We start from the raw sequence: 26,063 nt of genomic DNA on the forward strand, positions 1-26,063 counted from the left end.
ACACCCTAGCATGCTGTGTGCAGCGCCTGAATCCAACAGGCCTCGCACGGTCTCGTTTTCTGCGAAAACTCTCGGGTCTTTCTTGCAACAACGCTTTACTGAAGCAATCACCTGCCTCCTCATAGCTCGCCTTTGCTTAAACCGGGATCTCGCATTTCTCACCCGCACCGACAGTGCTCGCATACCATCCACTCGTAGTTCAGAAAATATTCTATTTCGGGTTTCTAAATAATTTCTTTAGCGCTCTTCATATGATAAGTTTCTTAACCTAGCATGCAAATTAAGTCTATCTAATTCATTTTTATTTTCTTCTACTTTCTCTGCGCAGGCCCCTTCTGTGAGCGTGATTCGCCTGCTTGGATCGCACCCCTCTTCACGTTTCCCGCGCAATTCGGACAGGTTGGACAATATGCATCGGGCTTTCCACACCGGTAGCAGAAAATTCGCCTCTCCGATGCCATAGAGTCGCTAAAGCCATGATCGGTCTGCCCGCAGTTCCAGCAAATCAACTTCTGTGGAACACGCTGTGTCACTTGCGCTTCCTCAATGACCTCTGCCTCTTCATCGCTAATCGACCGATCCTGCGCTACCTCGCTGACGTTCGCATTCGCCCCGCGACTATAGTTTGTGGCTTTGGGTGCTCCTCGCCACGACGATCGAGCCTTCCTCTTCAGATGTGCCTCTATTTCCACGCACTCATCGCGCAGTTGGTCTAAGGAATAAACCCGTAAGCCGTAGACGAAACTCGGTATCTCATCTGTGAGTGGCTTTTTGACGATTTTTACCATCTCCTTTTCAGGTGGTGGCATCTCCAACCTCGACGCGAGCTTTCTCATGACATGGAAAAAGTCTTCCACACTCTCGTTTGACCGCTGCATTCTTTCTCGCAGTTCTCTCATGCGGTCGAACTCGGACGCCGTGCCTCGGAAACGTGCAATTAAGTCGCCCCTTTGTTCCTGCCAAACACCACCGCCATGATCATGGATATACTGCCAGTACCATTCCCGCGCGTTTCCTGTAACCAGGTGATGAAATCCCTTTAGAACTTCATCCCACGGACAGCGGCATTGGGCTTGTAGGAATTCAATTCGGAGCACAAAATCCTCGACTGTCATTTTGTTGCTGTCTCCGTCGAACGTCACGTCCCATTTTTCGACTCGGCCCCACCGTGGCCAAGGTCTATAACCCGGGGGATTTGGATGCGGATCTTCTCGAGGAATCCCACCAGCTCTCCTACTCTCGTCACGACCCTGACCCGAGTGTCTGAGTGCTATCGGGTTTCGCCAATTTCGCGCTTAATGCTGCTCACTGGATGCGGTCGGTCCTACTCCTGAAGACGGTTCCGGACCAATACCACCTCGCCCCGAGCGAGCCAAAAATGGTTTTGGTGGCGGAATCGGCGCATCAGTCGTGCTAGACGGCTCCCTTTTCGGGATTGCTCCTCGATACTCCTGCTCGTTGTGAACCTCCTCCCGCTGCGGTTCCTTCTGCTGCTGCAGCTGTCTAACCGGCTGAAGTACCTCGTTGAGTTGGTGCATCATATCGATAAACCCCTTACGCAACTCCTCCTGCAACACCCGACTAATCGAGTCAGTGTTCGCTGCCCTGTGTGTCGCATGAGCCTGAGCCAACGATACGTTGACTGCTGATACCAGTTCGGAAGCAAGCGTGGGTGTAGGATCGGACATTGGCCATTCTTCTGACCTGGCCTGGACCGGTGTTCTCGGCAACCCACCCACAGCTCCAAGTTCCTCCCGATCTTGATCAAACATCGCCCCTGACACTTCTCCTATCTGGTCCACTATTTTGTTTACGCGTGATCTCGTATGATACTGTCGACTACCCCCTTCTTGTGGCATCTGCACCGAGCAACACCAATATTACAAAAAAAAAAAGGGAAACTAAACTAAGATAATATATATAAATAAAGAAATAAATACCCAAAGAAATAACTAGCAAGAATAAATAACACCACGCTTCGGACCAATAAATACTCCGATAAATAAATAAATAAATACCGATATAAATATTGCGCCAACTAGCGCCGTTAACGAGATATATGCAATTAAATATTTGAATAAATAAATAAATAATAACATACATGTATATTCGATCGACACCTAAGACACTCAAACTTCAAACCCATTCAACACAACACCAAACCTAACAACAACAAAAATTTCTAACAGTTCTTCTTCTTCTTCTTAGATTCATTAAGAGGGGGACACGTGACTAGCCGGGACCAGTAACTGCTCCAGTTTCTGCGCTCCACTTGACAGTCGCCCTACGGATATCCTACAATTACGAACACCACCTTTGTGTGGCCTGTCATCTACTCTAGTCATCGCTCTAAGCGATGGCCGATAAACGAGAAGCCTCATGATGCATGAGCCCACTTTGCTTGTGATTTGTTCCTGTCATCCATACCGATCTGCCATGACAACAGATGCATCGCGGGTTGTCTTTACGACTCCTGGACCACCTACTCCTCACCACCTCTCGGCAGACAGACAACAAGTTCAAAAACACGAAAGCGGCTTTGTTTTAAACAAACAGGTGCGAAACTACAATGAACATTTACCTACATGACTTACTCTAACTTATTCCAATATCACATTCCATCACAGATTTATTCGATATCACAGTCCACCAGGCAATGTGTCCGTGTGACTTACGTTCACTTGCGACATCGAATAGCGACAAAATGTTCAACTGCAATTCGTAAGTCCCTATCACATATTTTATATTTCCGTTAACTGCCTCCGTCTATCCATCCCTAGCCGGGGATCCATCCCATTCTGCCGGGACAGCTAAACTGCACTTCGCGAGTTGTCGTCTTCTCCACAAAATGTATTATTTTTTTTCATTCCCCCGCATCTGCTTTACCAGCCCGAGTGACATTTGTTGTAATACCACCCGAACCTGCGTCAGTCCAGATGCATGCGAATTCGAAAATAAATTGGGCGCCATTTGTTACACTTGGCTTGTTTCCTTGGGGGCAATGCCGGCTAGCTGCCAAATGTAGACAAAAAAGGGAGACATGCTACTTCTCGGGACATCAAAACTAACAACAACCTAAAGACAAAGAAAATCATAAACAGACGGGTGAAGTGGGTGAAGCTTGGGTGTTATCACTTCGCGCGCCCGCCCTACCTGTGACCAAACACAACGTTCATTTTGGCCACCCTCTGCTGGAACGGTAACGGCTGGCCTAATCCCTGGCTTACGCCACGCGTCCTCCCTCTATTTTAATTTACTGCATCATGCTTCAATATATATCCAAGCTTTAATAATTATAAATTGACAATTTCATCTTTCTCATTAATAAATAGATATACTCAAAATTATCACTAACCAAAAAGACACACCAAAACGTTCGACACAAAGGCAAACTCGGAAATAACTGCTGAAATTTCGTTCAACCAACAGGGATACCCTCACCCGTAATACGTAATGGAATATGTGTAGATGACTGGATCCAGTTTTACGGGAGTTAATTTAACTCGGGCCCCTACGGAGACTTAACCTACCAAGAGCTCTTGTTAAGGGTCCCCGGGACATAAACAATAAACAATATTTTTCCACAAATCGCTCGACCAAATACGGTGGACTAATGGGACCCCCGCGTCACCCACTAAGGGTTAATCTTCTGGAACTGAACAGCTGATCGCAGATTTAGGTTCGTGAAAGGTGTTGGTGTTTTTACATATTTAGTTCAATGGCCAAGATTTTAAGTTAAACGGTTTAAGCTAATACTAAATACTAAATAAAGGACAACACACGGAACAAAATAACATTTAATGTGGAAAGGTGTTTGGAGTGCGGATTATGTTTTTTTTCTTTAAGTTCAAACGACGTGGGCGATCGCTGGCCGTGGCCGGTCAGCCCTAAATTTATATAGGTCCGTGTATACGTATGCGTGTGTGTGTGTGTAAATAGGGTTTCGGGGCTTTTACGTGGTGAATGAGACCAAACGTGTGGAACGCACTGGAAGGCGATGCAACGATCGTGCGATGTGGCTAGAATCGCCCTGGCAGCTAAATCGTCCTCTTTCACCCTCCCCCTTCACACGTCCCGCGCTTCTTGGCTCACCCACGCGCAACTGGAACGAACTCACTCAGGTTCACGTTGGACAGTCTTCTTCTCTGCCGTCGACTTTCTCGAACTCCAGTGTTTCTCTCCAGGAAACCTTCTGGCCCGGTTCGGGTGGCTGTATTCCTTGCCGGCTGTGAGTAAAATTTCCTGCATTACAACGTATTTGCACGCCCGCCTTTTTCTGTACTCACTTCAAACTTTCTGTTTTAAGCACAAAGTTCTCTTCCGTCCACGCTCCACGATTTCCATAATCCAATCCACGTTTTCTAATATTTTCACTCCTATTTATCCCTTTTTCCCTTACTAATACATATAACTAATCCTATTCTATTCCTTATACCCCCAGTAACGGATCAAGCTCCCCCCGATGTCCCCATACACCATCGAGCCTCCCTGGACTTCCGCTAGATGGCGCGTCGCCCTCAGCCCTGGCCACCTATCGTTCAGGTGGGACGGAACTCCACCACGAGTATTTCGTCAGTCCCAGGAGGGACAACATACGCGTGGGCATGCCCACCGAATTCCGGAACACTATTAAGCATACGCCGGCGTGCCCTGAATTCTTCTGCCGTGCCCAACATAGGCCACACCCACACCTAACTACATTCTCAGGTCTTTGGCGTGGAACACTCCTATGGGACGGCCGTTAAGGTCCTCCAGAGCATACGCGTTCTCTCCTACTGGCTTCACTACCCGGCATCGAAGTCACTAAGGACAAAATTTCGGCGGAATACCTCTTGTCCCGGCCTCGCGCAGAACACCCGAGCTCGCTGGTTGTACCTTACCCTACTACGCTCGTATGCCTGATGTAAACTAGCGCGAATCCTCTCTTGGATGAGTTGTCGCTTGTCCTGACCCTCCAGCAGCGATATGTCATGCTCGCTTTGCCAGCTTGTAACATGACCCATGCAAATACATTTGCTGCCCGAAGACTGCAAAGAATGGTGTTACGCCTGTCGCCTCGTGAACCGAGTTCCTAATAGCCAGTTCTATCTCCGGCAGATGCACATCCCAGTGCCGGTGATCGTCTTCCAGATACGCCCGAATCGCGCTGAGTACTGTGCGATTCACGCGTTCGGATGCGTTACTCTGCGGAGAATACACTGGCGTCCTCATATGAGTGACTCCGAATGACTCCGAATGAATGAACACCTCGTGAACGAGGAATCTTACAACTTCCTTTGCTGTGGCCTTGGTCATGGTCTTTAGGAATGTGAACTTAGAGAACTGGTCAACTACAATAAATATCCACGCCTGACCGTTCTTTGACCGCGGGTATTTGCCCAAAAAATCAATATAAAGGTTTTGGAACGGGCGCTCAGTGACCACTTCTTGCCCCATCCCGACTTCTTGCACACGGTGCACAGTCGGATATAATCCCGCACCTCTATCGCCATGTTCGGCCAGTAAAACTGCCTACGCAATAAGTGCAAGGTTTTGGCGATTCCTCCATGCGCTGTCTTCTCTTCCGAATGTGCTTTGTCTATCAACGCGGCCGTCAGCGAACTCGGAACCCACAATTTCCAGACGGCGCCCTCCAGTTGATCATCCAGTTCAAAGCGCATGCGCTTGAATATCATTCCGTCAACAATCTGGTGATCAGGTAAGCGGTCTTGGTTCTCTGTTATTTCCTTCCTTAACTCCTGATATTCTCCAGATTCAAACTCCACCGTTTCAAAACCCAGTATACTACTCGGATCCACTTTTAGCTCTTCAATACTGCGCGACAATGTATCTGCCACTACATTGCCCGCTCCTTTCCGGTGTTCTATGCCGAAATCGAAGGCCTGCAATTGAAGGGACCAACGAGCTAAGCGACCATCCAGGTTCTTCATGGTCATGAGCCATTTGAGACTGGCGTGGTCAGTTATGACTGTAAACGGCATAAGCTCTACGTACGGACGGAACTTTAGGATCGCCATGAGGGCTGCCAGACACTCCTTCTCTGTCACCGAGTAGTTTTTTTTTGGTGGCAATTCAGTTTGGCAGAGAAAAACGCTATGGGCATCTCGTTCTGCTCGTCATCCCGTTGGAAGAGTACGGCTCCTACCCCATAATGTGAGGCGTCGCACTGTATGTAGAAGTGGCGCTTGAAATCCGCGTGTACCAGGACTGGTGCCGAGGTGAGTGCAGCTTTTAGCTCCCCCATGGCTCGTTTTGCCTCCTCAGTCAATTTAAACTTTCCATTTCCCGACTTTTTCAAGGCGTCTGTGAGCGGACCGGCCATCTCAGCATAGTTTTTCATAAAGCGCCGGTACCAGCCCGCAGTTCCCAGGAAACTACGCAATTCTCGAACAGATCGGGGCTCGGGAATGCGCAAAATGGCCGACACACGATCCGGATCCATCTTCAGCGCTCCTCCTCCCACTATAAATCCCAGGTATTTAATGTTTTAATAGCAAAAATGAGATTTGCTCAGCCCTATCGTTAAAATTGCTTCTCGTAGACGCTCGGCAACCTGTCGCAGAATCTTCACGTGCGTTTGGAAGTCCTCAGCTATAATCAGCAAGTCGTCGAGATACGCATAGACGTTTGAACGCATCTCCACCGGAATCACCGAATCGACCAGTCTACATAGGCGTTGTGCGGTGTTGCAGAGGCCAAAGGGAACTGGTACAGAGGCCGTCCCGGCACCGTGAACGCCGTATTTGGTCGACTCTGCTCGTCCAGCTCGATTTGCCAAAAAGCGAATTTTAAGTCGACGCTGGAGATATATATCGTCTGATCGAGACGCGACAAAATCCCCTTGATGCTAGGAAGTGGGTAAGCGTCCTTGATGGTTACTTTGTTGAGCTTTCGGGCATCGAGACAGAAACGATTTTTGCCCGGCCTTCGCACCACGGTGGTACGGTTGCTCCACGGACTATCACTGTACTCGATGACTCCCAAAGCCAACATTTTGTCCACCTCACCACACACCACTTCCTGCATCGCTGGCGACAGCGGGTAATGCCGATCCTTCACAGGCTCGGCCTTCTCCACCAACTGAATTTTGTGAGTCTCTCTCGACGTCCTCCCCAGGCCTACGGCTTCGAAAGTCAGAAAATCTTCCTTCACCTGATCCAAGGCTGCCTTTTGCTCTTCTGACAACTCCCATTCTTCCTGCACTATCTCCTTCTCCGGGCCTTCCACATAGTGAGCGACTTGATCAGCCAGCACTTCTTCCACTAATCTGTGAGATGCCCCTACTGGACCTTCTCCCATCACCTCAGGAGCCAATGAGAATACCCGCCAAAAGTCTACCCCCAAGTAAATTTCCTGTTCCAAGAAAGGGCATACGAAAAACGTTAATCTTTTTACATCTCCCTTGTATTTCACCGGTAATTCTAATCGGCCAACGATTGCGCGATCTTCCCCATTCGCTACCTTCACTACCTACGCCCAGCTTCTCCAGGAATTCCGGACCATTACACCCTAGCATGCTGTGTGCAGCGCCTGAATCCAACAGGCCTCGCACGGTCTCGCCCATTATAGAGATTTCTGCGAAAACTCTCGGGTCTTTCTTGCAACAACGCTTTAGAAAATATTCTATTTCGGGTTTCTAAATAATTTCTTTAGCGCTCTTCATATGATAAGTTTCTTAACCTAGCATGCAAATTAAGTCTATCTAATTCATTTTTATTTTCTTCTACTTTCTCTGCGCAGGCCCCTTCTGTGAGCGTGATTCGCCTGCTTGGATCGCACCCCTCTTCACGTTTCCCGCGCAATTCGGACAGGTTGGACAATATGCATCGGGCTTTCCACACCGGTAGCAGAAAATTCGCCTCTCCGATGCCATACAGTCCCTAAAGCCATGATCGGTCTGCCCGCAGTTCCAGCAAATCAACTTCTGTGGAACACGCTGTGTCACTTGCGCTTCCTCAATGACCTCTGCCTCTTCATCGCTAATCGACCGATCCTGCGCTACCTCGCTGACGTTCGCATTCGCCCCGCGACTATAGTTTGTGGCTTTGGGTGCTCCTCGCCACGACGATCGAGCCTTCCTCTTCAGATGTGCCTCTATTTCCACGCACTCATCGCGCAGTTGGTCTAAGGAATAAACCCGTAAGCCGTAGACGAAACTCGGTATCTCATCTGTGAGTGGCTTTTTGACGATTTTTACCATCTCCTTTTCAGGTGGTGGCATCTCCAACCTCGACGCGAGCTTTCTCATGACATGGAAAAAGTCTTCCACACTCTCGTTTGACCGCTGCATTCTTTCTCGCAGTTCTCTCATGCGGTCGAACTCGGACGCCGTGCCTCGGAAACGTGCAATTAAGTCGCCCTTTAGTTCCTGCCAAACACCACCGCCATGATCACGGATGTACTGCCAGTACCATTCCCGCGCGTTTCCTGTAACCAGGTGATGAAATCCCTTTAGAACTTCATCCCACGGACAGCGGCATTGGGCTTGTAGGAATTCAATTCGGAACACAAAATCCTCGACTGTCATTTTGTTGCTGTCTCCGTCGAACGTCACGTCCCATTTTTCGACTCGGCCCCACCGTGGCCAAGGTCTATAACCCGGGGGATTTGGATGCGGATCTTCTCGAGGAATCCCACCAGCTCTCCTACTCTCGTCACGACCCTGACCCGAGTGTCTGAGTGCTATCGGGTTTCGCCAATTTCGCGCTTAATGCTGCTCACTGGATGCGGTCGGTCCTACTCCTGAAGACGGTTCCGGACCAATACCACCTCGCCCCGAGCGAGCCAAAAATGGTTTTGGTGGCGGAATCGGCGCATCAGTCGTGCTAGACGGCTCCCTTTTCGGGATTGCTCCTCGATACTCCTGCTCGTGGTGAACCTCCTCCCGCTGCGGTTCCTTCTGCTGCTGCAGCTGTCTAACCGGCTGGAGTACCTCGTTGAGTTGGTGCATCATCTCGATAAACCCCTTACGCAACTCCTCCTGCAACACCCGACTAATCGAGTCAGTGTTCGCTGCCCTGTGTGTCGCATGAGCCTGAGCCAACGATACGTTGACTGCTGATGCCATTTCGGAAGCAAGCGTGGGTGTAGGATCGGACATTGGCCATTCTTCTGACCTGGCCTGGACCGGTGTTCTCGGCAACCCACCCACAGCTCCAAGTTCCTCCCGATCTTGATCAAACATCGCCCCTGACACTTCTCCTATCTGGTCCACTATTTTGTTTACGCGTGATCTCGTATGATACTGTCGACTACCCCCTTCTTGTGGCATCTGCACCGAGCAACACCAATATTACAAAAAAAAAAAGGGAAACTCCTAAACTAAGATAATATATATAAATAAAGAAATAAATACCCAAAGAAATAACTAGCAAGAATAAATAACACCACGCTTCGGACCAATAAATACTCCGATAAATAAATAAATAAATACCGATATAAATATTGCGCCAACTAGCGCCGTTAACGAGATATATGCAATTAAATATTTGAATAAATAAATAATAACATACATGTATATTCGATCGACACCTAAGACACTCAAACTTCAAACCCATTCAACACAACACCAAACCTAACAACAAGAAAAATTTCTAACAGTTCTTCTTCTTCTTCTTAGATTCATTAAGAGGGGGACACGTGACTAGCCGGGACCAGTAACTGCTCCAGTTTCTGCGCTCCACTTGACAGTCGCCCTACGGATATCCTACAATTACGAACACCACCTTTGTGTGGCCTGTCATCTACTCTAGTCATCACTCTAAGCGATGGCCGATAAACGAGAAGCCTCACGATGCATGAGCCCACTTTGCTTGTGATTTGTTCCTGTCATCCATACCGATCTGCCATGACAACAGATGCATCGCGGGTTGTCTTTACGACTCCTGGACCACATACTCCTCACCACCTCTCGGCAGACAGACAACAAGTTCAAAAACACGAAAGCGGCTTTGTTTTAAACAAACAGGTGCGAAACTACAATGTACATTTACCTACATGACTTACTCTAACTTATTCCAATATCACATTCCATCACAGATTTATTCGATATCACAGTCCACCAGGCAATGTGTCCGTGTGACTTACGTTCACTTGCGACATCGAATAGCGACAAAATGTTCAACTGCAATTCGTAAGTCCCTATCACATATTTTATATTTCCGTTAACTGCCTCCGTCTATCCATCCCTAGCCGGGGATCCATCCCATTCTGCCGGGTCAGCTAAACTGCATTTCGCGAGTTGTCGTCTTCTCCACAAAATGTATTATTTTTTTTCATTCCCCCGCATCTGATTTACCAGCCCGAGTGACATTTGTTGTAATACCACCCGAACCTGCGTCAGTCCAGATGCATGCGAATTCGAAAATAAATTGGGCGCCATTTATTACACTTGGCTTGTTTCCTTGGGGGCAATGCCGGCTAGCTGCCAAATGTAGACAAAAAAGGGAGACATGCTACTGCTCGGGACATCAAAACTAACAACAACCTAAAGACAAAGAAAATCATAAACAGACGGGTGAAGTGGGTGAAGCTTGGGTGTTATCACTTCGCGCGCCCGCCCTACCTGTGACCAAACACAACGATCATTTTGGCCACCCTCTGCTGGAACGGTAACGGCTGGCCTAATCCCTGGCTTACGCCACGCGTCCTCCCTCTATTTTAATTTACTGCATCATGCTTCAATATATATCCAAGCTTTAATAATTATAAATTGACAATTTCATCTTTCTCATTAATAAATAGATATACTCAAAATTATCACTAACCAAAAAGAAACACCAAAACGTTCGACACAAAGGCAAACTCGGAAATAATTGCTGAAATTTCGTTCAACCAACAGGGATACCCTCACCCATACGTAATGGAATATGTGTAGATGACTGGATCCAGTTTTACGGGAGTTAATTTAACTCGGGCCCCTACGGAGACTTAACCTACCAAGAGCTCTTGTTAAGGGTCCCCGGGACATAAACAATAAACAATATTTTTCCACAAATCGCTCGACCAAATACGGTAGACTGATGGGACCCCCGCGTCGCCCACTAAGGGTTAATCTTCCGGAACTGAACAGCTGATCGCAGATTTAGGTTCGTGAAAGGTGTTGGTGTTTTTACATATTTAGTTCAATGGCCGAGATTTTACGGTAAACGGTTTAAGCTAATACTAAATACTAAATAAAGGACAACACACTGCCGTCGACTTTCTCGAAATCCAGTGTTTCTCTCCAGGAAACCTTCTGGCCCGGTTCTGGTGGCTGTATTCCTTGCCGGCTGTGAGTAAAATTTCCTGCATTACAACGTATTTGCACGCCCGCCTTTTTCTGTACTCACTTCAAACTTTCTGATTTAAGCACAAAATTTCATATTTCGACGTTACTCTTCCGTCCACGCTCCACGATTTCCATAATCCAATCCACGTTTTCTAATATTTTCACTCCTATTTATCCCTTTTTCCCTTACTAATACATATAACTAATCCTATTCTATTCCTTATACCCCCAGTAACGGATCAAGCTCCTCCCGATGTCCCCATACACCATCGAGCCTCCCTGGACTTCCGCTAGATGGCGCGTCGCCCTCAGCCCTGACCACCAATCGTTCAGGTGGGACTGGAACAAAATTACCATACATTTATACACAAAATTGGATGATATACAAATATACGAACAAAAAATAATGATTTTTGTCCAATTTCTCGATAAAAATTATCAAATATCACAATACAATCAAAAAACAAAAAATTGTTTTCATTGATCCACATTGCTGTGATATCAAACCTGCACAAGTGTATTTCACCCGCCGTCTTCCGTTTCCACAATGGACGAGCATCTGTGGCATCCACATATCTCAGAGATTATTAAGGCAATAGGAACCAAATTTGGTATCCACACTCCTGCTGAATCTCACCGTTAAAAGTATATTTCCAAATTATGCCCCACCCGATTCCGCCCCCACAAAGGACGAAAATCTGTGGCATCCACAATTTTGAAAATAGGAGAGAATTAAGAAATCACAATCAAAAATTACCATATCTACCAGATTGCCGAATTTGGATCAGATCGGATCACTATTATAGCCAAAAGAAAAAAGTTAATCTGCACTGGCTACGCCTCGTCCGAGGACACGTTCTGACCGGTTTTCGGTATCTATTGAACGCACTCTTTGTCGTTGTTAGCGCCGTCTGCCAGAGGAGACTATCGGGTATAAATGTAAAGTTGCGGTATCCGCAGCAACTCTAAACGTTCCCCGTCATTTTTAGAATAAAAACGGTGAAACAGCAGAAGGAATTGAATGAACAAATGAAACTCAATAAAAGTGTTTATCTAAGTATTTCTGAATTGAATTATGATTTTTTTTATTGCAGCAATTCGAATTTCTTTTTATTTATTATAACTAGTTCCAGATCGACTACTGGTAACTAGTTCGGAACTACCTCCTGAGCAACTAGCTACTGATAATCGACAGGGCAACGAGAGTGGAACCAGAATTGGTTCCGCGCTAGGACATGCATGCTTTGTGGGTACTGTGAATCGGAATACAGTTCAACTGAATCATGACTCTAGCTCAATTGTCAATGTGTTTTTGTAAACAGCGTGAAATATTGATAGTGCTCGAGTAGCACACGATTCAGTTAAACGAGACGGGATAATTTTTTGATTACTGATTACTGCAGGGCTCTAATCTGAAACCACGGAGGTGAGAATGGTAACTAGTGGTAACGGCACCGGCTCGGAACTAGTTACCTTGTAGGAAGAGAGCAGAAGAAAACGGCTGGTGTCGGCGAGCGAATAGAAAAAAAGAGACTGGAAATAGATCAAATCTAATAATTAATATAAAAGTCTCCCAAACCAATATATAACATTTTTTTTGTCAATATATCAATTTATCAATAGCGAATTCAAACGACATATAAAATAAATACACATATAAAACTCACATATACATATGTGCTGATTGATTACCGGGTACCCCTCGATTTTATTATTTTGGTTGCGTTTTCTAATCAATATCTATCGATAAGGCTCTGGCGTTCGGCTACCGCTGCGTTATCATGAGCCAACCAGCCTCGCTTTGCATATGCATATAGTGCACCCAATTCGTGCTCACAAAAATATATAATTGTAAGCTCTTCCGCTTTCAGAGTTTGGTTGCTGTTTTCTGTTGTGGTTCCAGCGTATTTTACACGCTAGAACTGAAATTTGTGTTTTGTGTTTGTTGCTGTTTCGCTTGAGCGTCCAGCGCATTTTAATTCTACGGATGCTGCCATTTGTGAAATATTTAATTTTTGGTTTCCGCGCTCACATACTCTTTACTTTCTGGTCTGTTGACCAGACCCGCTGCGAATAAGCGGGCATCCCTAGGGAGAGCTCACACACTCCTCTATCCCTACACCTTACCTACCGATATCCCAACCACCAAAAGGCCTGGCCCAACCCGCAAGACAGCAGGGAAAACCAGCGCGGAAGACGCTAGGGAGAATCCAAAGGGGTTTCACACCTGATCCGGGGTGGGTGGTAAATCGACTCCCAGGACCGATACCTTGGCAGATTTGCTATGCAATCCTGCGGCTGCTCTGCCTGCTGGTAAAGTAGGGGGGGATGAGTTACCATCTGCAAGCGTCCAAGCCAAGACATACACATATGCTGACAGAAGGAGTGCTGGCAACATACTCCGTCGGCAGAACGCAAGCCAGATGTCCAGCCCAACGGACAAATGGCTAAAGAAGGTTGAGTGGGCCTCGAAGGTGCGGCCGAACTTTGGCAAGGAAGCACCGAAGAAGGAAGCCCCTCAGCCAAAGAGGCAGCGCTCGCAGGAGACTCCTGGACCAACACCGAAGCGCTCTAGAGTACTGCCGAGTGCATCGATCGTGCAGATTGCCAGAGAAAAGACGTTGATTGGCGTCCTGGACAAAGGCAGCGCGGACTCGAGAACTAGGGACCAGTGGAAGTGGCTGGAAGCAAAACTGGCCGCTGCTTCGAGCTGTTGGAAAAGCAGTCTGGTCCCGTCATAACATAAAAATATACATACTTTCTTACCAATTTGTAACGTTCGTTCAAAACCATTGTGCACGAATCCGTCAATTATATCTAGCTTTTCATTATAGCGAAGCTCACTTCTTATTGCCATTTAATGCATCATACGGGCTACTTCAATTTCATTTTTTTCATTCAATTTGTAAACAAAATTTCAAATTGAATCAAAAGCAGTATTTTCAAACCCAGGCTGGAGGGATTTGTTTGGCTCCTGAACAACAATTTGCTAAAATTTTTAATTCCTTACTAATCTGTAAATTATTAATATCTTTAATTTTTTGGCTGGGAACATATTTTTTATGCTTTCTGCTCTGGAATTTTGTTTTTTTGGATTTAAATCCTTTTTTCTGTTTTGTATTTTTGCCAGTAGCGTGTTGCAATTTTTTTTTATAAACGTTACTTGACTTTGAAAATGTATTGCAATTAGCGCTAATAGATAAGCTTTTGTTATTTTATTGTAATTACTTCAGGTTCAATAAATTCATCACAATTACTTTCCAGCTTTTCGACTAAATTTGAAGTTGTGGAATAGATTCGGTTTCAATTTTTTCGTCCCTATATATGCAGTAGAAAAATTATCTTCGCAGATGAAAATATGTTTCCCCAGTGAAATACTATATTTTTCGTGCTAAGTTTGACCACAAATGGTCGCGCCTTCTGTCTACGGGGTGTCATTAAAAATCACGGCAAACTCGGAAATAATTGCTGAAATTTCGTTCAACCAACAGGGATACCCTCACCCATACGTAATGGAATATGTGTAGATGACTGGATCCAGTTTTACGGGAGTTAATTTAACTCGGGCCCCTACGGAGACTTAACCTACCAAGAGCTCTTGTTAAGGGTCCCCGGGACATAAACAATAAACAATATTTTTCCACAAATCGCTCGACCAAATACGGTAGACTGATGGGACCCCCGCGTCGCCCACTAAGGGTTAATCTTCCGGAACTGAACAGCTGATCGCAGATTTAGGTTCGTGAAAGGTGTTGGTGTTTTTACATATTTAGTTCAATGGCCGAGATTTTACGGTAAACGGTTTAAGCTAATACTAAATACTAAATAAAGGACAACACACTGCCGTCGACTTTCTCGAAATCCAGTGTTTCTCTCCAGGAAACCTTCTGGCCCGGTTCTGGTGGCTGTATTCCTTGCCGGCTGTGAGTAAAATTTCCTGCATTACAACGTATTTGCACGCCCGCCTTTTTCTGTACTCACTTCAAACTTTCTGATTTAAGCACAAAATTTCATATTTCGACGTTACTCTTCCGTCCACGCTCCACGATTTCCATAATCCAATCCACGTTTTCTAATATTTTCACTCCTATTTATCCCTTTTTCCCTTACTAATACATATAACTAATCCTATTCTATTCCTTATACCCCCAGTAACGGATCAAGCTCCTCCCGATGTCCCCATACACCATCGAGCCTCCCTGGACTTCCGCTAGATGGCGCGTCGCCCTCAGCCCTGACCACCAATCGTTCAGGTGGGACTGGAACAAAATTACCATACATTTATACACAAAATTGGATGATATACAAATATACGAACAAAAAATAATGATTTTTGTCCAATTTCTCGATAAAAATTATCAAATATCACAATACAATCAAAAAACAAAAAATTGTTTTCATTGATCCACATTGCTGTGATATCAAACCTGCACAAGTGTATTTCACCCGCCGTCTTCCGTTTCCACAATGGACGAGCATCTGTGGCATCCACATATCTCAGAGATTATTAAGGCAATAGGAACCAAATTTGGTATCCACACTCCTGCTGAATCTCACCGTTAAAAGTATATTTCCAAATTATGCCCCACCCGATTCCGCCCCCACAAAGGACGAAAATCTGTGGCATCCACAATTTTGAAAATAGGAGAGAATTAAGAAATCACAATCAAAAATTACCATATCTACCAGATTGCCGAATTTGGATCAGATCGGATCACTATTATAGCCAAAAGAAAAAAGTTAATCTGCACTGGCTACGCCTCGTCCGAGGACACGTTCTGACCGGTTTTCGGTATCTATTGAACGCACTCTTTGTCGTTGTTAGCGCCGTCTGCCAGAGGAGACTATCGGGTATAAATGTAAAGTTGCGGTATCCGCAGCAACTCTAAACGTTCCCCGTCATTTTTAGAATAAAAACGGTGAAACAGCAGAAGGAATTGAATGAACAAATGAAACTCAATAAAAGTGTTTATCTAAGTATTTCTGAATTGAATTATGATTTTTTTTATTGCAGCAATTCGAATTTCTTTTTATTTATTATAACTAGTTCCAGATCGACTACTGGTAACTAGTTCGGAACTACCTCCTGAGCAACTAGCTACTGATAATCGACAGGGCAACGAGAGTGGAACCAGAATTGGTTCCGCGCTAGGACATGCATGCTTTGTGGGTACTGTGAATCGGAATACAGTTCAACTGAATCATGACTCTAGCTCAATTGTCAATGTGTTTTTGTAAACAGCGTGAAATATTGATAGTGCTCGAGTAGCACACGATTCAGTTAAACGAGACGGGATAATTTTTTGATTACTGATTACTGCAGGGCTCTAATCTGAAACCACGGAGGTGAGAATGATAACTAGTGGTAACGGCACCGGCTCGGAACTAGTTACCTTGTAGGAAGAGAGCAGAAGAAAACGGCTGGTGTCGGCGAGCGAATAGAAAAAAAGAGACTGGAAATAGATCAAATCTAATAATTAATATAAAAGTCTCCCAAACCAATATATAACATTTTTTTTGTCAATATATCAATTTATCAATAGCGAATTCAAACGACATATAAAATAAATACACATATAAAACTCACATATACATATGTGCTGATTGATTACCGGGTACCCCTCGATTTTATTATTTTGGTTGCGTTTTCTAATCAATATCTATCGATAAGGCTCTGGCGTTCGGCTACCGCTGCGTTATCATGAGCCAACCAGCCTCGCTTTGCATATGCATATAGTGCACCCAATTCGTGCTCACAAAAATATATAATTGTAAGCTCTTCCGCTTTCAGAGTTTGGTTGCTGTTTTCTGTTGTGGTTCCAGCGTATTTTACACGCTAGAACTGAAATTTGTGTTTTGTGTTTGTTGCTGTTTCGCTTGAGCGTCCAGCGCATTTTAATTCTACGGATGCTGCCATTTGTGAAATATTTAATTTTTGGTTTCCGCGCTCACATACTCTTTACTTTCTGGTCTGTTGACCAGACCCGCTGCGAATAAGCGGGCATCCCTAGGGAGAGCTCACACACTCCTCTATCCCTACACCTTACCTACCGATATCCCAACCACCAAAAGGCCTGGCCCAACCCGCAAGACAGCAGGGAAAACCAGCGCGGAAGACGCTAGGGAGAATCCAAAGGGGTTTCACACCTGATCCGGGGTGGGTGGTAAATCGACTCCCAGGACCGATACCTTGGCAGATTTGCTATGCAATCCTGCGGCTGCTCTGCCTGCTGGTAAAGTAGGGGGGGATGAGTTACCATCTGCAAGCGTCCAAGCCAAGACATACACATATGCTGACAGAAGGAGTGCTGGCAACATACTCCGTCGGCAGAACGCAAGCCAGATGTCCAGCCCAACGGACAAATGGCTAAAGAAGGTTGAGTGGGCCTCGAAGGTGCGGCCGAACTTTGGCAAGGAAGCACCGAAGAAGGAAGCCCCTCAGCCAAAGAGGCAGCGCTCGCAGGAGACTCCTGGACCAACACCGAAGCGCTCTAGAGTACTGCCGAGTGCATCGATCGTGCAGATTGCCAGAGAAAAGACGTTGATTGGCGTCCTGGACAAAGGCAGCGCGGACTCGAGAACTAGGGACCAGTGGAAGTGGCTGGAAGCAAAACTGGCCGCTGCTTCGAGCTGTTGGAAAAGCAGTCTGGTCCCGTCATAACATAAAAATATACATACTTTCTTACCAATTTGTAACGTTCGTTCAAAACCATTGTGCACGAATCCGTCAATTATATCTAGCTTTTCATTATAGCGAAGCTCACTTCTTATTGCCATTTAATGCATCATACGGGCTACTTCAATTTCATTTTTTTCATTCAATTTGTAAACAAAATTTCAAATTGAATCAAAAGCAGTATTTTCAAACCCAGGCTGGAGGGATTTGTTTGGCTCCTATCTGAACAACAATTTGCTAAAATTTTTAATTCCTTACTAATCTGTAAATTATTAATATCTTTAATTTTTTGGCTGGGAACATATTTTTTATGCTTTCTGCTCTGGAATTTTGTTTTTTTGGATTTAAATCTTTTTTTCTGTTTTGTATTTTTGCCAGTAGCGTGTTGCAATTTTTTTTTATAAACGTTACTTGACTTTGAAAATGTATTGCAATTAGCGCTAATAGATAAGCTTTTGTTATTTTATTGTAATTACTTCAGGTTCAATAAATTCATCACAATTACTTTCCAGCTTTTCGACTAAATTTGAAGTTGTGGAATAGATTCGGTTTCAATTTTTTCGTCCCTATATATGCAGTAGAAAAATTATCTTCGCAGATGAAAATATGTTTCCCCAGTGAAATACTATATTTTTCGTGCTAAGTTTGACCACAAATGGTCGCGCCTTCTGTCTACGGGGTGTCATTAAAAATCACGGCAAACTCGGAAATAATTGCTGAAATTTCGTTCAACCAACAGGGATACCCTCACCCATACGTAATGGAATATGTGTAGATGACTGGATCCAGTTTTACGGGAGTTAATTTAACTCGGGCCCCTACGGAGACTTAACCTACCAAGAGCTCTTGTTAAGGGTCCCCGGGACATAAACAATAAACAATATTTTTCCACAAATCGCTCGACCAAATACGGTAGACTGATGGGACCCCCGCGTCGCCCACTAAGGGTTAATCTTCCGGAACTGAACAGCTGATCGCTGATTTAGGTTCGTGAAAGGTGTTGGTGTTTTTACATATTTAGTTCAATGGCCGAGATTTTACGGTAAACGGTTTAAGCTAATACTAAATACTAAATAAAGGACAACACACTGCCGTCGACTTTCTCGAAATCCAGTGTTTCTCTCCAGGAAACCTTCTGGCCCGGTTCTGGTGGCTGTATTCCTTGCCGGCTGTGAGTAAAATTTCCTGCATTACAACGTATTTGCACGCCCGCCTTTTTCTGTACTCACTTCAAACTTTCTGATTTAAGCACAAAATTTCATATTTCGACGTTACTCTTCCGTCCACGCTCCACGATTTCCATAATCCAATCCACGTTTTCTAATATTTTCACTCCTATTTATCCCTTTTTCCCTTACTAATACATATAACTAATCCTATTCTATTCCTTATACCCCCAGTAACGGATCAAGCTCCTCCCGATGTCCCCATACACCATCGAGCCTCCCTGGACTTCCGCTAGATGGCGCGTCGCCCTCAGCCCTGACCACCAATCGTTCAGGTGGGACTGGAACAAAATTACCATACATTTATACACAAAATTGGATGATATACAAATATACGAACAAAAAATAATGATTTTTGTCCAATTTCTCGATAAAAATTATCAAATATCACAATACAATCAAAAAACAAAAAATTGTTTTCATTGATCCACATTGCTGTGATATCAAACCTGCACAAGTGTATTTCACCCGCCGTCTTCCGTTTCCACAATGGACGAGCATCTGTGGCATCCACATATCTCAGAGATTATTAAGGCAATAGGAACCAAATTTGGTATCCACACTCCTGCTGAATCTCACCGTTAAAAGTATATTTCCAAATTATGCCCCACCCGATTCCGCCCCCACAAAGGACGAAAATCTGTGGCATCCACAATTTTGAAAATAGGAGAGAATTAAGAAATCACAATCAAAAATTACCATATCTACCAGATTGCCGAATTTGGATCAGATCGGATCACTATTATAGCCAAAAGAAAAAAGTTAATCTGCACTGGCTACGCCTCGTCCGAGGACACGTTCTGACCGGTTTTCGGTATCTATTGAACGCACTCTTTGTCGTTGTTAGCGCCGTCTGCCAGAGGAGACTATCGGGTATAAATGTAAAGTTGCGGTATCCGCAGCAACTCTAAACGTTCCCCGTCATTTTTAGAATAAAAACGGTGAAACAGCAGAAGGAATTGAATGAACAAATGAAACTCAATAAAAGTGTTTATCTAAGTATTTCTGAATTGAATTATGATTTTTTTTATTGCAGCAATTCGAATTTCTTTTTATTTATTATAACTAGTTCCAGATCGACTACTGGTAACTAGTTCGGAACTACCTCCTGAGCAACTAGCTACTGATAATCGACAGGGCAACGAGAGTGGAACCAGAATTGGTTCCGCGCTAGGACATGCATGCTTTGTGGGTACTGTGAATCGGAATACAGTTCAACTGAATCATGACTCTAGCTCAATTGTCAATGTGTTTTTGTAAACAGCGTGAAATATTGATAGTGCTCGAGTAGCACACGATTCAGTTAAACGAGACGGGATAATTTTTTGATTACTGATTACTGCAGGGCTCTAATCTGAAACCACGGAGGTGAGAATGGTAACTAGTGGTAACGGCACCGGCTCGGAACTAGTTACCTTGTAGGAAGAGAGCAGAAGAAAACGGCTGGTGTCGGCGAGCGAATAGAAAAAAAGAGACTGGAAATAGATCAAATCTAATAATTAATATAAAAGTCTCCCAAACCAATATATAACATTTTTTTTGTCAATATATCAATTTATCAATAGCGAATTCAAACGACATATAAAATAAATACACATATAAAACTCACATATACATATGTGCTGATTGATTACCGGGTACCCCTCGATTTTATTATTTTGGTTGCGTTTTCTAATCAATATCTATCGATAAGGCTCTGGCGTTCGGCTACCGCTGCGTTATCATGAGCCAACCAGCCTCGCTTTGCATATGCATATAGTGCACCCAATTCGTGCTCACAAAAATATATAATTGTAAGCTCTTCCGCTTTCAGAGTTTGGTTGCTGTTTTCTGTTGTGGTTCCAGCGTATTTTACACGCTAGAACTGAAATTTGTGTTTTGTGTTTGTTGCTGTTTCGCTTGAGCGTCCAGCGCATTTTAATTCTACGGATGCTGCCATTTGTGAAATATTTAATTTTTGGTTTCCGCGCTCACATACTCTTTACTTTCTGGTCTGTTGACCAGACCCGCTGCGAATAAGCGGGCATCCCTAGGGAGAGCTCACACACTCCTCTATCCCTACACCTTACCTACCGATATCCCAACCACCAAAAGGCCTGGCCCAACCCGCAAGACAGCAGGGAAAACCAGCGCGGAAGACGCTAGGGAGAATCCAAAGGGGTTTCACACCTGATCCGGGGTGGGTGGTAAATCGACTCCCAGGACCGATACCTTGGCAGATTTGCTATGCAATCCTGCGGCTGCTCTGCCTGCTGGTAAAGTAGGGGGGGATGAGTTACCATCTGCAAGCGTCCAAGCCAAGACATACACATATGCTGACAGAAGGAGTGCTGGCAACATACTCCGTCGGCAGAACGCAAGCCAGATGTCCAGCCCAACGGACAAATGGCTAAAGAAGGTTGAGTGGGCCTCGAAGGTGCGGCCGAACTTTGGCAAGGAAGCACCGAAGAAGGAAGCCCCTCAGCCAAAGAGGCAGCGCTCGCAGGAGACTCCTGGACCAACACCGAAGCGCTCTAGAGTACTGCCGAGTGCATCGATCGTGCAGATTGCCAGAGAAAAGACGTTGATTGGCGTCCTGGACAAAGGCAGCGCGGACTCGAGAACTAGGGACCAGTGGAAGTGGCTGGAAGCAAAACTGGCCGCTGCTTCGAGCTGTTGGAAAAGCAGTCTGGTCCCGTCATAACATAAAAATATACATACTTTCTTACCAATTTGTAACGTTCGTTCAAAACCATTGTGCACGAATCCGTCAATTATATCTAGCTTTTCATTATAGCGAAGCTCACTTCTTATTGCCATTTAATGCATCATACGGGCTACTTCAATTTCATTTTTTTCATTCAATTTGTAAACAAAATTTCAAATTGAATCAAAAGCAGTATTTTCAAACCCAGGCTGGAGGGATTTGTTTGGCTCCTATCTGAACAACAATTTGCTAAAATTTTTAATTCCTTACTAATCTGTAAATTATTAATATCTTTAATTTTTTGGCTGGGAACATATTTTTTATGCTTTCTGCTCTGGAATTTTGTTTTTTTGGATTTAAATCCTTTTTTCTGTTTTGTATTTTTGCCAGTAGCGTGTTGCAATTTTTTTTTATAAACGTTACTTGACTTTGAAAATGTATTGCAATTAGCGCTAATAGATAAGCTTTTGTTATTTTATTGTAATTACTTCAGGTTCAATAAATTCATCACAATTACTTTCCAGCTTTTCGACTAAATTTGAAGTTGTGGAATAGATTCGGTTTCAATTTTTTCGTCCCTATATATGCAGTAGAAAAATTATCTTCGCAGATGAAAATATGTTTCCCCAGTGAAATACTATATTTTTCGTGCTAAGTTTGACCACAAATGGTCGCGCCTTCTGTCTACGGGGTGTCATTAAAAATCACGGCATAGAACATCTTTCGGTTCCTCATGCAAAATGTTGTTATTGTATGTATACAAGTGTATATCTGTACATTATATTCGTATATTCGATATTTAACAAAACTAGCATTTGAAGCATATATAAAAAAAACAGTTTATCCGAAATTTTGGGGCAAGCATCTTCAAAAAGTGCGAGCTCAAAAAATGGTAAAGTAGGTTAAATAGTCCATAAATTCCAGCAACCGTAGAACCTATACATGCAGAATGTGATAATGCGTTTACTTCAACACATTAAAGTACGCTGGACCCTCAAGAGAAATAGCACCAAAAACAAAATAAAAATTTCAGTTTTAGCTGCCAGCAATAATAAAACAACAAGCAAAGTACGTGAGAATGCGTGTGCAACCATACATTAAAACTCACTGGAACTGAAATTAAACTCTGAAAACGAATAAGCATCACATATTTTTGTGAGAAAATATTGAAGCAGGCTCCGAACTTTTACGAACTATGGTTTCAGCCAAAACGTTTCGTTTTAGGTGCTCCCCTTTTTAAAAATATTTCGTATGAAATGAAAAGTATGGATCATTTTCTCATCGATTCTGAAAAACAAAATCAACAGACCTGGTTGCTTCGTAAGTGTACAGCGTGATAAAATGTCTTCATTTTTTCAATTGCTTGTTTTGATGCAAAACGACGACAGAAAGTTCGTGATTTAAGAAGATAAAGAAATACTAGATGAAACACCTAAGTATTTACCATGTCTGACGAGCTGTGAGTATCAGGCTGCATATTGCAAATTAAATTGCTAATGGTCAAAAAAGAAATTCTTCTATTTCTGCTGTTATGCGTAAACATTTATTTCTTGCCAACGTTCCGATAATCAAATCGGACTGCGTCAGCTGTTTGCACGAGCACGAGAAGTGTTGTTGCCCGTACCAATTATTTTCGAGCCAAATTCTAGTTTGGGTTAAGAAAAAACTATTTATAAAGAAACCACACGCTAAATTGTCCTGGTGCCAAATTAATGTTAATGTCATCTATTTTTCTTCGTTTGCAATTAAGATTCGTTCTTTTGTCATTTCGTTTACTTTTCATTTCGTCAAGGAAAATGTTTTCGTTTTGAAAACGGAGAAATCTTACGCATTATGAAAATGGAAGCACCAATTATGTGATTTCAAAATGAAAACTCGGACAACTTTTGTGAAAGTGAAAACTTGAGCCTGGCTTATTGTGTGTGTGTTGTACTAACACATGCAAATCGTTGCTGTGTTGGCTCACGATAACGCGGCGCTAGCCGAATCCCAGAGCTATCTTTTTCTGCTCCATTTCTATTCATCTGATAACACTAAATAAAACTATGCAACAACATGTTTACTCCACGAACCAAAGCGTCTCTTTATAAAAGATGTTGAATGAATTATGGTTTTTATTTTTTTTTTATGGTAAGAGTTTTTTTAATGAAACAAAAATGGTATTCTGGTATTTTATCAAATTTTTACTTTAAAAACTCAGGAAAAGTCGAAAAAAATCTTTCAGTTAACGCAAAGACTTCTTTTAAAAGACTCTTACGATTTTGATGCAATTTTGATATTGTTGCTTTTAGAAACCATAGTAATTGACAAGACAGAAAAAACCATGCGAATATACATATGAGTAACATGAGTTTTGGAAATATTTTACTCTGTTTTTGACACAATATTATTATTTTCATCTGGTTTTTATCCCATATGTAGTTTTTCCATTTAGTAACATAATTGCATTTTTAGTCCACAAAAAATCCTTTTGGCATTAAAATCCCAATTTTCATTAGACTTATTTTGATGCCAGGCGTGTTAAAATGTCTATTAATTTTTTTCTTTTTAATAAAGGAAACCCGGAACTGTCTGAAACAATTGCGCGATTTTCATTTTCCGACGAGTATAAAACCAATACTTTTACAGGTGAAAAACTGCTGTTAGGCCACAGAAAATAATTCTTTTTAAACATTTTCCTTGTAGATCCATATTTCCTCTTTACTAAACGAAAATGGTTAGCACGAAATTTTCACTCTCAAAAATGTATAATTTGGTCCTATGGAGTAGTTGGAAAATGCGACTGCTGAAGACAGACAAACTGAGAGCTCTCATAGACACTGCAGTGGTCAGAGGCGAAGCATAAAGAATTTTGCTCTCTGTTGAAAAAGCTACATACCCGCCAGCATACCGCCAGCAACCCCGCCGTTGAAAAGCTTTTTTGTGCGTCATGCAACATAATTCCATAGTCTTTTTTTTGACACGCTTTAGTTATGCCAAGTTAGTTAGTCATTTCCGCGGATCGCAAACGTATGTTCGTAGCTTTTTGATGTAAAATTATTTTTAAAAAAATGTACTAGTTTTTTAAGCCATTTGTCATTTTGTTAGCTCTGTTTAGTTCTCTATGGGGTTCATCCAATTTTTAGTTTTCATAAGGATTGCAATGAAGTTTTGGTCGCGAACGTACACGAAATAGAAGTCCTGGCTTAATCTGGAATTGGGAAAATCTTCAAAACAGAAACAAATATTCTAAAGAAGATAATTTTTTTTTAAAGAGGATTAAGGTGGGTTCCTATCGAGTATTTACACAATAAATTATTGTTCTTTACGTACGCGTCGAGAACGTTTTTTTTCATGTTTTTTTTTGTTACTTTATCACCTCACATTTTTCTATGAATCACTTCATATTTCCTTGACAAACAACATAGTTGATTTTTAAGAGACACTTTGAGGAAACATTTTTATTAAGAATCATCTTTCTTATAGAAGATCATGACTATAAAAATAACAAAAACCCGAGTAAAACTAACTTTTCTTATTTGAATAGGTTTTCATCGAAGCTAACGAAATTATGTGCCAATTGGTTCAATTTCCGTTGGCTCAGTTTCAATGTGTTTTTATTGACCTTTCATTTTTTAGCCTCAGTTGGCATTTCCACGAAGTTTACGAGGGATATAATTCGGTGACTTTATGAATGAAACACTGGTTTTTTCAGCATGGTCCAACGATTCGCTAATATATGTATCCCTTCTCGAGAGCTTCAAAGTAGGCTTTTTTGTGAGATGACTTCACTGTTAGACTCAAGTGTCTTTCCGCCGAGCCATTTCTTCAGGTTCAAGAAATAATCGCTCAGGGTGGTTTAGGGAGCATCATTTATGGAAATCAAAGCTATCACTCGAATGCGTTTGTGGTCAATTATGAGCAAGCGCGGCAGTTATTTTGCGAAACGGTTTCTCATGATCAAGTGTTCATTCAAAATTGAAACCACTGAGCCCATTGATAAGCCTATGGCTTCCACAATCTGGGCGTCCAGGACGTTGGAATTGATTGTGAAGACTTACCGTAGTATTTATCAAGCTTAGCCTTGATTGAGTGAAATTTTCTCCGCAAAAAATTCTTTATGTACTCACACGAATTAAAATAGTCCATCAATGGCTGTCAAACACAAGCTAAATAACGCAGATTTCTCAAGTTTTGACAGAAATGAGCTGTTGACAGTAGGAGTGT

At 43.2% G+C, this 26,063-nt stretch overlaps 1 long non-coding RNA gene across 1 annotated transcript; it reads left to right on the forward strand.

Moving 5' to 3' along the window:
• Positions 1-5,902: 5,902 nt before the first annotated feature.
• Positions 5,903-6,758, forward strand: LOC113566225. Its single transcript, XR_003409001.1, has 3 exons — positions 5,903-6,218; positions 6,300-6,475; positions 6,542-6,758. It is a non-coding gene; the product is annotated as an uncharacterized LOC113566225 (long non-coding RNA).
• Positions 6,759-26,063: the final 19,305 nt, after the last annotated feature.

This window comes from Drosophila persimilis, unplaced genomic scaffold, assembly GCF_003286085.1.
Source record: "Drosophila persimilis strain 14011-0111.01,24,50 unplaced genomic scaffold, DperRS2 tig00000631-arrow-arrow-pilon, whole genome shotgun sequence".
Taxonomy (NCBI): Eukaryota; Metazoa; Arthropoda; class Insecta; order Diptera; family Drosophilidae; genus Drosophila; species Drosophila persimilis.